A 12,439-nucleotide genomic window follows, 5' to 3' on the forward strand; every position below is an offset into this window, starting at 1 on the left:
AAGGTGCGTTTAAAGACATTGGGCAACTTTATTACTCACGTGCCATTACTCCTTCCCACGCCGAATCCAGTGGGTATTCCAGCACCCTTCAGCTTCTCTAAAGCTCCGACCTTGTATCTGCAAGATAAAAGGGACAGTTAGTGCGCATCATGAAGCAGGCTACAAGCGCTTACCTACGTGCTTCCAGGCGCTTCTATTCCTCACGCGGGTTCGATCCTCAACTCTCATCAGCCCGCCATCCGCCATCGCCGGAACTCTGCAAAACAAGAGATATCATTACAAAAGACTTTTAAGACATTTGAAGCGCCCAGAACTTACCGTTCGTGCAGTTAACGACGGACAGCAGTCCTCTGAGGTCAAGAGGCCTGCACCCTTATCCAGTGAAGGAACTGGTTACGGCACCCTGCCCCGAGGCAGATGGAGAGCTCGGCGTTCACTTACCTAAGACATCTTACTCTTCGAGTCAGACATACAGTGCACAGAGGTCCAGCCCAAAGAGCCAACCGTGTGTTACACATCACCTTTGAAGATACGGCATTCACCCAGTCAAGACCGGCGCCTCTGCGGGAATCAGGTGAGCGTTACAGAACGCAAAGCCTACCGCAAAACTCCCACCCAGGCGCTATGGAAACCTCGGATACCGACCAACTAGCCTAGTTACTTGGGGAACTAAGAGCAGAAGTGCATGCAGCCCGTCAGGAAACGAATGCTCTAAGAAGGGAACTGATTATTTCCAAGGAGCGAACAGACGATCTCGCTAGACAATTGCTACAGTCACAAGACGGACAAACTCCGTTACACGCATCAGGGGCAAATCTTCCTTCAACATCCTCTACGAACCCAGTGCAGATCAACCTACCTGGGAATGTACCTCTGGCTCCACCCGAACGATTTTCTGGTGACCCAAAGAGGTTTGCAGTATTCATTAATCAGTGCCGGTTGCACTTCTTATGCCGGCCAGCAGCCTTTCCAACTGATCAAGCTAAGGTAGCTTTTGTGCTTTCGTACCTTAGTGGCAATGCGGCAGACTGGTCGATCCCTCTAGTTAATCAAGATGATCCGGTTCTCCATGATTTTCAAGCTTTTCAGCTCAGTATGGAAAAACTGTTTGCAAGACATTCACAGGGGCAGGCCTTGGACAATGAGCTCCTTTCATTGCGACAGGGTAATCAAGACCTTTTGGCTTATATTGCGTCTTTCAACAGACTGATAGTGGAAATGATGGCCTGAGGACAAAAGGATTACGCTGTTTTATAGAGGTCTATGTGGAGAGCTCAAAGATGTGTTAGCCCAAGTAGTGAATCCCCCGCAAGACTGTTCGGACTATATTGACTTAGTCGTTCAAATTGACCACAGACTGCAGAACAGGAAGGCCGATCGTTCCAAGTTTGATGCTCGAGTATTTTCCAAACCACCAACTCCTACCAAAGGAGTAGACTCCGGGGAACCCATGCAAATAGGGGGCCTGAAAGGACCACTAACACAAAAGGAGCGGGAAAGGAGAAAAGAGCTGCAATTATGCCTCTATTGCGGAAACTCGGGGCACTTTCTTCGAGACTGTCCGGTGAAACCAGCCAAGAAGGCAGTAGGAGCTGCAGTTACCAGGGTCAGAAACTCTGAGCAGGGAAACGACCTCGCCCGACAAGAATGGAGGTCCTCTTGCCGAGCGTTAAAACCAGTTCCGTGACCTCGCATTTCGTGATACCTATGGTCCTCATTAGCCCTGAACATCCGGATCGATTACATGCGATTGAAGCTTACGTCGACAGCGGTGCCATTGGCAATTATGTGGATCATGAAATGGTTTTGAGGATGAATCTGACTCTTTGTCCAAAGGCTGTAAAGGACGTCATTACTACGGTGGATGGTACGGAGATAGCCTCCGGACCAGTAACGCATACCACCCAAGAAGTGACGCTAGTAAGTCAAGATGGACACCATGAGAAGATCGTGTTCGATGTGATCAAGGCCCCTCAGTTCCAGATTATTCTAGGAATTCCTTGGTTAGAGAAGCACAATCCTCAGATCGATTGGCGAGCAAGAACGGTTCAGTTTCCAGAATGTGTCTCTACTTGTCACCCTCGACCTGGTGTTGCACTGGCAGCAATTTCCTCGGAGGCTCCCCAGTTACCTCCTGAATACCTAGAATATCAAGATGTTTTCCGGAAGGATCAGGCTAACTCTCTACCTCCTCATAGGTCTTATGACTGCCAGATAGACCTGATACCTGGATCTACGCCTCCTTGTAGTAGAATTTATGCCCTCACCGAGCCTGAGAATCTTCACCTCCGACAATACCTGGATCAATACCTAGCGAATGGGTTTATTCGTCCTTCCAAGTCCCCTGCTTCCTCAGCTTTGTTCTTCGTTCCAAAAAAAGAAGGGGACCTTAGAACTTGTATAGATTATCGCGCCCTGAACCAGATCACCGTTAAGAATAGATATCCGTTACCTTTGATCCCTGAACTCCTGGACCAAGTCAGAAAAGCATGCATATATACAAAGCTGGATCTTAGAGGAGCCTACCACTTGGTACGAGTAAAAGAGGGCGATGAATGGAAGACGGCCCTCCGCACCAAGTATGGGCTGTTTGAATATCAGGTCATGCCCTTCGGACTTTGCAATGCCCCGGCCGCCTTTCAATATTTTATGAACGATGTCCTCAGAGAGCTCATAGATGTGTGTGTTGTTGTTTACATTGACGACATCCTCGTTTATTCTTCATCGGAAACTGAACATCGGAAACACGTAAAAATGGTCCTCGAGAGATTGCGTCCACAAAAACTTTTCGCTAAGTTGGAAAAATGTGTTTTGAACGTGACTGAAGTTGAATTCTTGGGATTCATATTATCACCTAGCGGAGTGCGTATGGATTCAAAGAAGGTCGATGCAATTCTCAAATGGCCATCGCCATCCTCCGTAAAAGGTGTTCAAAGCATGTTAGGCTTCGCTAACTTTTACCGCAGGTTTATCCCCGAATTCTCTCGAATAGTCCAGCCCATCACCGCCTTGTTAAAGAAAAACAAACGTTTTGAATGGTCTACCGAGGCGGAACAAGCTTTCCAGAATTTGAAGACTAGATTTATCTCTGCACCGATCTTAAAACATCCTCGCCCAGAACTCCCCTACATCGTTGAAACTGATGCTTCGAGCCTTGCCATGGGGGCAGTTCTATCACAAAAGGACCCAGTAACCAATCAGTTGCATCCCGTGGCATTTTGGTCCCGCAAATTCTCGCCTCCTGAAATCAATTACACTATTACTGATAAGGAACTTCTAGCTATCAAGTCCGCCTTTAAGGCTTGGCGGCATTATCTTCTGGGGGCCCGACACACCGTTACTGTGATTACAGATCACCGAAACCTGCAATATTTGAAAACCGCAAAAGCTCAATCCTCTAGGCAACTCCGTTGGGCACTATTCTTTGCCGAGTTTGACTTCATAATTACCTATCGACCTGGTACAAAAAACGGTAAAGCTGATGCCCTTTCTCGGATGGGAGTGGAAGAACATTTGATCAATCCTAAACCTGTACCTATCATTCCCGAACAAAGAATTCTAGGTGTAATCGCCACACAATCCATAGAGGAAGTTAAGGATAAAGCCAGGCTACTGGTAACTCCAGCAGACATACAGAATTGGCATCTGCAGGGAAAGGACTTTACGGTGAAGGACAACCTATTATATTTCCAAGAACGGTTATACCTGCCCAGCACAGATTTACAGAAAAAGGTAATCTCTTGTTATCACGATTCTTTAATGGAAGGACATCCCGGTATGACCAAGACCTCGGAAAAGATCAAGCGCTACTTCTGGTGGCCGTCTTGGAAAAAAGATATCAGAGACTTTATAATGTCCTGTGGAGTATGCGCCCAAAACAAGAGTCAAAAGGAAAAACCAGCCGGCCTCTTACGCCCTATTGACATCCCACCTCGCCCTTGGCATACGCGTTCTATGGACTTCATCACCGATCTACCTCCATGCTCCGGATACAATACGATCCTAGTAATCGTGGACCTATTCTCCAAGATGGTGCATTTCATTCCACTCAAAGGCTTACCAACAGCAGCAACTCTGGCCCGAGAATTTCTCGAAAACATCGTCCGACTACACGGTTTTCCTTCAGTTCTAATTTCGGATCGAGGTAGTCAATTTATTTCTCATTTTTGGCGAAGTTGCTGTCGGTCGGCTCAAATTGATGTGAGACTTTCGACCAGCCACCACCCTCAAACCGACGGACAAACCGAGAGGACCAATCAAACTCTGGAACAGTATTTGCGCTGCATGCTACAACAAACTGAAAAAACTTGGAAAGATATCCTTTGGATAGCCAAATATGCCTACAATAACTCTGTCCACTCGGGAACTGGGAAGACCCCGTTTTTTCTTTTATACGGTAGTCACCCTCGAACCTCGGAGTTGGATCCACTCCAAGATCTTGGAACACCAGCAGTAGACCACCTGCATTCTACAATCACCCAAGCCTTTAAGGAAGCCGTTTCTCACCTTCAAAGGGCTAAAGAACAATACAAGAAAGGAGCAGACCAACATCGGAAGGAAGCCCCCCAATATCAAGTAGGAGATCAAGTCTGGTTATCCACCAAATATCTACCTCTAAAAGGACCACGCACATTCAACCCAAGATACCTTGGTCCCTATTCCATCACTACCATAGTAAATCCAGTAGCGGTCAAGTTGGACTTGCCCCCTCACATGAAGATACATCCGGTCTTCCACGTCTCTCTATTAAAACCCGTGCAACCTCAAACCCGACTAACTACATCTCCAAAACCTATTCTAGTTGATGGAGAACTCGAGTTTGAAGTCAAAAGCATCCTGGATTCCAAGATCTCCAAATCTAAACTATTTTACCTGATTGACTGGAAAGGCTACGGTCCCCAAGAAAGATCCTGGGAACCTGCAGAATATGTCCACGCGCCTCGTCTAATCAAAAGATTTCATCGAACATTTCCTAACAAGCCCAAACCCCCGGAGAAGCCCGGTTTGGGAGGGGCCTTGAGGGGGGGTGCTGTCATGATCTCTGCTTCCAAAAGGTCAGGACTTGCCCGACTCCCTTGGAAGCAGACCCATAACCCCGGGTCCGAGTGCCAGCCAGTCCCAATTGGGACCTTTTGGACCCTGTCCTGGCGCCAGTGGCACCAGGCTCATAAAGATGCCCAGTCCCAGCGCTGGAAGCGCCAGGCTCATAATGCTTGGGTGGACTTACCTGCAGCAGACCATGCTGCTTACTTACCTGCCAGTTGAACCCCTGATCCTCTTCTGTTTGGGACTACTTTTCCTGTTGGGTGGGGCAGGAGCCACTCCCTAGGTTCAGAACACTGGAACTCTTCTGGAAAGCAGGAACTCTTTTCTTACCTAGGCGTGGCTGTGGAAGGAGACACCTAAGCACAACACTGGAACTCTTCTGGAAAGCAGGAACTCTTTTCTTACCTAGGCGTGGCTGTGGAAGGAGACATCTAAGCACTACAGGAGGCTATTTAAACCACACCCGATGGATGAATCTTGCTTTGCGTTATTCTGCATTCTCTGCAGCAGAACGCTCATCGTGTCTTCTGCTTCTGATCCTGGGCCTAAGGAAACAAAGGCTTACCATCCTGGAATCCAGTCTTCAGCAGCACCTGTAAAGACAAAGAAAGAACAGGTTAGCACTACGGTCTTCAGTGGCAGCGCATCTCTTACCTGGTCCATCGGCTGTCACCAACGCCTCGCGCTGCATTCCGGCATCTGAAAGACAAAGGCTTACCTACTCTTCGCATGTTCCGGAGGTCTTCGCACTGCATTCCGGCATCTGAAAGACAAAAGCTTACCAGCTCTTCGCACGCTCCGGAGGCCTTCGGCGCTGCATCCCGCATCTGAAAGACAAAAGAAGGTGCGTTTAAAGACATTGGGCAACTTTATTACTCACGTGCCATTACTCCTTCCCACGCCGAATCCAGTGGGTATTCCAGCACCCTTCAGCTTCTCTAAAGCTCCGAACTTGTATCTGCAAGATAAAAGGGACAGTTAGTGCGCATCGTGAAGCAGGCTACAAGCGCTTACCTACGTGCTTCCAGGCGCTTCTATTCCTCACGCGGGTTCGATCCTCAACTCTCATCAGCCCGCCATCCGCCATCGCCGGAACTCTGCAAAACAATAGATATCATTACAAAAGACTTTAAAGACATTTGAAGCGCCCAGAACTTACCGTTCGTGCAGTTAACGACGGACAGCAGTCCTCTGAGGTCAAGAGGCCTGCACCCTTATCCAGTGAAGGAACTGGTTACGGCACCCTGCCCCGAGGCAGATGGAGAGCTCGGCGTTCACTTACCTAAGACATCTTACTCTTCGAGTCAGACATACAGTGCACAGAGGTCCAGCCCAAAGAGCCAACCGTGTGTTACACATCACCTTTGAAGATACGGCATTCACCCAGTCAAGACCGGCGCCTCTGCGGGAATCAGATGAGCGTTACACATGCTTACCGGTACCGTACTTCCCAGACCGTCTTGCTTGTAATGAGGGCCTACGTCTGCCTGTCAAATCAAGTTATACGAGACTGGTGGATGGCCAGTGCAGCAATATTGCAATTCTATGTGAGAGTATTAGAGGAACTAGCACAGGAGCACCAGGGTACAATAATGTGTCCCTACGTGTATTAAAACTGTCCTATTGTAAGGGTGTAAACGTAATTGTTAGGAAAGATTTCTTAATTGTGGGTAATTTTCCTTCCATGTGGCAACCCCTAAACTTTTTGCTGTTGTTTTCACCATGATCTAGACTTTGCCAGCACTCCTCTGGGCTTTCGCTCCATTCTTACGGGGAAACTGACATGCCCTTAAGACAGTCAGTACCGGGAAATGCTGTTTTCCGTAGTTTCTTTATCATGTTGCGGGCTTCTACAGACCTTGTGTGTGCCTCCAGAATGTGGGCTGGGATGTCTGGTCCCAATACACATCCTGGGTGCCAGAGAGTCTAGTGTGGTATGAATGCCTGGGACCACCGTGGTCCGTGATAGGTCCACGTATGGTGTGAGTGTTTTATGAGCGGATCTCCCATTGGGTCCCCTCAGTTTTGGCGCAAAGGGAACCGTAGATAAGAGGGGGCTGGAAACGCCACTACCATGTCGATCTCCTGAGTTCTCACGAACAAAGGAATACAGGAGCCAAGTATCCTGCAACCACGAGGCTGAACCGAGGAATTGCTGGTGACCTGCTGAAGGACTGCTCCTCTGCACTGCTGTCGCCTTGTGAAACCCTTTCTACCTCTGATCGAACCAGAAGGTCTGTACTGGTACTTCGACCCTTGGAATAGCGGGGACAGCTATTCTCGGCATCTTCACCATCTCCTGCACGTAAGCCTTCGGAAGTGTCTCTGGGCCATCCAGCAGACTGACCAGCCTACCCAGGAGTCTTGCTCTGTAACCGCCGCCAGGTTGTGTTGTATTTCGAGTCCTTGTCACTCTCACACGATTCGTACACTTGGCATTCCGAGGTCTGAAGTGAGTAGTGTTAATTTGGCTGAGATACACACGGCCGCTCGGTTGCCCTGCTTTGGTAACAAACTGTGCGGGTTCACTTCGTTTTGGGACATCTTTAACTCAACCCTGCTGCTGCAGAAGCTACACGACGACGAGACGTCCCCTGCTCCCCTGAACCTGCCAGCACTGAAACTGACGCGGAGAAGCCTGGTTGCATCGGGACCGGTGAGTAGCATAGCTAGAAACTGGTCGCCCTCCTGCAGGAGCCCATAGCTTTTCCCCGCTGTGTCAAACAGCACGCCTTTCCGTACTCGCGCTCTGCTTCTGCCCACAGTGGAGGCTGCGCTTGAGTCGCTGAACTCTGTTCTTCTTCATTTGTGCACCGAACTGAACTCACTGATTCCCTCGAAGAGACTCCCCTTTTTGCCCGTTGGCATCAGCGTGTGCAGGTACTTTTGAGCACAAGGCTCCACTCTCCGTAGGGCTTGCACTTCCTTTTAGTTAGGTGCCTCTGAAGGCTGACTGGGTCTAATCATTATTTCGCACTGCCTGTTTTCCTCCCCTTCTAGGTGGACTACACATTTCGTGCAGCTAACGCTTTAGACTCGTTTGTATTTGTATATATATTGTATTGGTTTGGTATGTGTTGGTTTACTAGAGTTTTATTGTGATTTCTCGCTGCGGTCATTGTTGCAAAGGCCTTGGAATAAATGTGTATATATTTTTAATATAACACCTGTTTGGAGTAGTTTGTAAGTGTCCTTGCTTTGTGTGCTCATTGCGGGCTTTCAGTCACCCTCACCCCTCTTGAGACCTAGTCTTGACCGCTGCGATCGCTACCCTGATTGGTCTGGCTTGTCCAGAGGTTACCCTGTTCCAAGTAATTAGGTTGGCCTTCTGAACTTCTGCGCCGCCAGGACAGAGTTCAGAAATCCATCTTAACAGTAATCACTTGTGAGCACTCCAATTTTTGCAGTTCAAGTCATTACGAGTGTGCTGATCGGTAACAACGGTGCCGGTAAGCCTACCGGCAACGTTGTTACCGGACCGGCACACTACGAGTCTGCGGGCGGGTGCCGTCCCGCCCGCGAGGGTCAGACCTGGTGGGCGGAACCGCACCCACCCGCAGACTTTCACGGAAGCACCAGCACCGTTATTAATGTTGCCAGTGCTTCCGTCATCCCCATTCCCATTTGAGTTCTGTAGGACTCAAATGGGAATGGGGATTTACCATTTACCAGCGCCTGACTTCCCGGAACACCGGGGTCGTAATCCCGCGGTGTTTCCGGCAAGCCAGGTGCTGCTAAATATTGCAAGTCCGGCGGCAAACTGCCGGTAGCACCGGCAGGGTTACCCCCAGACTTGTAATGAGGCCCAGTGTGAGATTACATTATTTGGCCAGGATCACACACTTACGCTAAACAGTGAAGCTGGGATTTTAACCCATTCTGCAATATGGGCATGGCCACCTTCTTCCACGCTTTACTTGGAACAAATATTTAAGTTTTGGGTGTCAAGACCTACAATAATACTGTCCTATAGAGTTTACTTACAAAATCCACAAATTACATATCATAACAACATGTAAATACTTATAGCAGCAGCATGTTTGGCCACAATAATATCAGTGTACCTTTATTTTCCACATCCTGAATGGAAAACAATAAGATGCAGAAGGCAAAATATCTATGTACCCACTTCATTTTCAGCGCTTTAAGACACACAATAAAAGAGGCGTAAAGAACTCACTTAGGTTTGGAGATTTGTCACAAACCCCCTGCATGTTGTTACATATGGTTTTAAGACCTTTCAACTAAGGACATGAAAGCACACTTTACTAGGATATCAAGCTATTGGACGTTATTGGTGTGAACACATTTTCAAAGGGTGTTATAGTATATTGTGTTGCTTCCTTTAACTGTCACAGATTTGCATGGTAACTGGTGGTCTTTCAGTTGGAAATTCACCATTATGCATAAGAAAGCCACTGCTGTCAACAAAAGAAACGTGTTGTCGGGTGTATTACATAGCCTGTGTGCCAGAGGGGCTGTGACACTGGGAAGTGGGTAGTGCTTGATGAGCCGAGCAGATACTAGATTTGGATCGGAAGAAACAAAATGCATCCAGAAGCATGTTCCTGATCCTTTGAACTGTTAGCAGCTAACATTTTCGCACCCAGAAGCATGTTCCTGACCCTTTGAACCATTAGCAGCTAACATTTTGTTGTGTTCCTAGCGTTTTATGATATTATGCATCCACCACAGATGACAGGAACGGGCAGTGGAGGAGCTACAAAGACATCACTGGCCAATCCCAGGAACGGAGCTGTTGGAGGGCGGCTATGACGCTTATTTTCACATTTTTTACTGTTTGTAAGGCTGTAGCCATCTGGGCGGGTATTCAAGTGAGCCTAGCTCTCAACTCACACGCTTTTGCGTGCATGTGTCACCCGCCTTGTAAAGAGCTCACTCACCCACCAATCCTCCTGCACGCCTATTCATTCCAATGGGCTCTCACCCGCCAAAAATAAAATCTTTTTTCACCCGCATTTGTGACAGAAATGGTTGAGAGTTATTAACACTGCCTCCTTCATGCTGCCAGGGGGGTGCAGGATACCATACAACACCGTTGTTATGTAATATTTAGTATCCCATACCGAGGCTCAGAACTCTCCTACTTTGGTCTGCGATCTACGAAAACAAGCCGAACATAGGGGATCCCGGATCGGTATGGACACCAAATATTACATACTGCTGACCCTTCTTGAGTGACGCACACTACGTAAAACGTGAAGAGCACAATTCCTATCACATGATATAGATACTATGCTAGGTCCTTTCTTCTAACAGGAACTAGTTATCAGTCAGCGGTCTAAAAAGAGGTCTTACGCTCAAAACAATTGGATTTACCAAACACAGGGAACGAATTGTCAAGCACCTGACATCAACGTGAGTACGGATGCCATGGCGCTCAATCGTGAGGTAATTGAAAGCAACTGACATATGGTCTAATGAGAGTCTGTGGGGGCTAGTTGAAGGACAGAGAGGGTGCATCTCAGGGGCGTAGACTTTTGGTTTGTGGGGGATTGTTTTAACTAGGAATACTATTCTTAGACAAAAACAGCATTTTCCTGGGCGGACTGGGGGGCTACCCGTGTCCTCGGCGCCCATGCATCTGGTGTGGGATGAGGGACTCTGCTGTCTGGAAACACGGTTCTCCACCTTTAGGACTGGAAATAGGTAAGTGAGGGGGCCAGAGTACAGATGGTGGAGGGATGTGTAGATGGGTGGGTCTCGGAGCTGTATGGGGTGTTGCGGTGTGGTGGGTTGTTCTGACTGAGAGTTGAAGAGGTCTTTTCAGGGCTGACAGCGCAGCGCAAAGGTGCAGCATAGTAGTGTGAGAACCGACATAGTGGGTCTGAGGGGCTCTGTCGTCGAAAGTGGTAAGCCTGAGTTGTGAGGATTGGGGGCGAGAAGGGTCCCGCGCACCTCCAAAGAGGGTACGGGACGGATTTTAATCGCCTACAGAAAGGTTTAGATTGCTGGCAAATCGATGTGTGTGAGAGTGCTAGGCGGTCGCAAAAGGATGCGCGAGCGTCGGCAGAGTGGCTCCAATGACAGGCTGTTTTGGTTGGCTAGGGATCAGCGGACGGGGCGTGCCTGAGGGTCTGGGCGCCTTGCCAGAGTTGCGAGCTTGTTTTGGCGGCGAGTTGAAGTCGCAGCAAAGGAAGCTACTGTGACCTCATACTGAAGGGCAAGCGGAAAGAGCACTAGTGCAGCAGTTTATGTAGGCTTCCAAATGCTGGTAGCCCCTTTTTCGTCTTTTTCCTAGGGGCCTTTACTTTCAGCCCACCCGCCCTGTCAACCACCAACAACTGTGTCTTTGCACGACTAGTTTCAGTCCTCGTATGTCCCTAATTGGCCTGTCTGTTTTATTCCCATGTGGCCTTCATAACACCCCTTGGACTGCCCACCCATGCCTCGCCATTCCCAGGGAAATCTTTCTCGCCCCTGGCCACTCCGCACCAGTTCTACATCCCTCTGGGTCCTTTCCCTTCTGATCTTTTATTTTTGGTTTGGACTACATGCTTTCGCATTCGTAAAAGGATACATTACTTGGACGTGTTTCCATCCTACAGAGCATTCAATCAGGTTTTTAACCGTACCTTTTCATTAAAGGTGTCATGCAGATTGAATAAATAATCATGTCACTCCATTCTTAGCACTACCTCTGGTCCCTCCTACTACTACTTTGTCCCATACGTGGCCAAAAAGCACACATTTTATGCTAAGTAAACAGAAATCCCTGTTTTGTGGTACAGGGAAAATGAATGAGCAGGCTTTATGGGCTGTTTGGATTTCTTTTTACCTTGCGTCCAATTGTTGAGCCAACAACCTTCCTTTTTTTTTTTTGTTTTTTTTTTTTAAATTATTTTTTAATTGGCTTTATATGGTTCTACAGTATAGAAAACCTTTTTGCCATTTAATACATTAAAACACAAAATTCCTTTCATTCCAGTCCACTAGCGCTATTTGTTGCACCGGCTCATGCTACTTCACTTGCACGTTTAATGCTCTAATTTTAACAAAAGCTATCCATACGAATTTCACTAGCGCCAAGGTAAGCGGAATATGATTCCCCCTTAAAGGTTTGCGCCACCAGTCATCCATGGATCTAGAGCCGTGATTCTTCGTTATTTTCTGTCATCAGTCATTCTTGTGTCCTTCATGATGGGGCACAATAATACCAGGTCTTTTAATGATTCCAAAGATTCATCTTCCTTGCATAGTCTGCAGACTACCCCACGTGTGCTGTTTCTTCTTCGACTCAGCATTTCTCTGGTCGGAAATAGGTTAAATCTGAATCTCAAGAATGTATCCCTGTAATACCAGTTGGGAAGTAACACCAGGTATTTGGGTAATGAGTTCAACTTTCGTGCTTCTTGGTATGGTTTCCCATACA

General features: G+C 47.9%; 1 protein-coding gene across 8 annotated transcripts in view; it reads left to right on the top strand.

The window, feature by feature from the left end:
• The first annotated feature begins 10,295 nt into the window (after positions 1-10,295).
• The window catches only part of MFF (mitochondrial fission factor), a 532,802-nt gene continuing 530,658 nt past the window's right edge, over positions 10,296-12,439 (top strand). For 2 of the 8 annotated variants that reach the window (XM_069618195.1, XM_069618198.1), the window contains exon 1: positions 10,296-10,458. The gene's annotated coding sequence lies outside the window, so the exon portion shown is untranslated. Of the gene's footprint in view, positions 10,459-10,601; positions 10,717-12,439 lie in introns of those variants that run through there. The other 6 variants (XM_069618196.1, XM_069618201.1, XM_069618199.1 and 3 more) reach the window with 5 other exon arrangements.

Source organism: Ambystoma mexicanum, chromosome 10, assembly GCF_040938575.1.
Source record: "Ambystoma mexicanum isolate Mex_15411 chromosome 10, UKY_AmexF1_1, whole genome shotgun sequence".
Taxonomy (NCBI): domain Eukaryota; kingdom Metazoa; phylum Chordata; class Amphibia; order Caudata; family Ambystomatidae; genus Ambystoma; species Ambystoma mexicanum.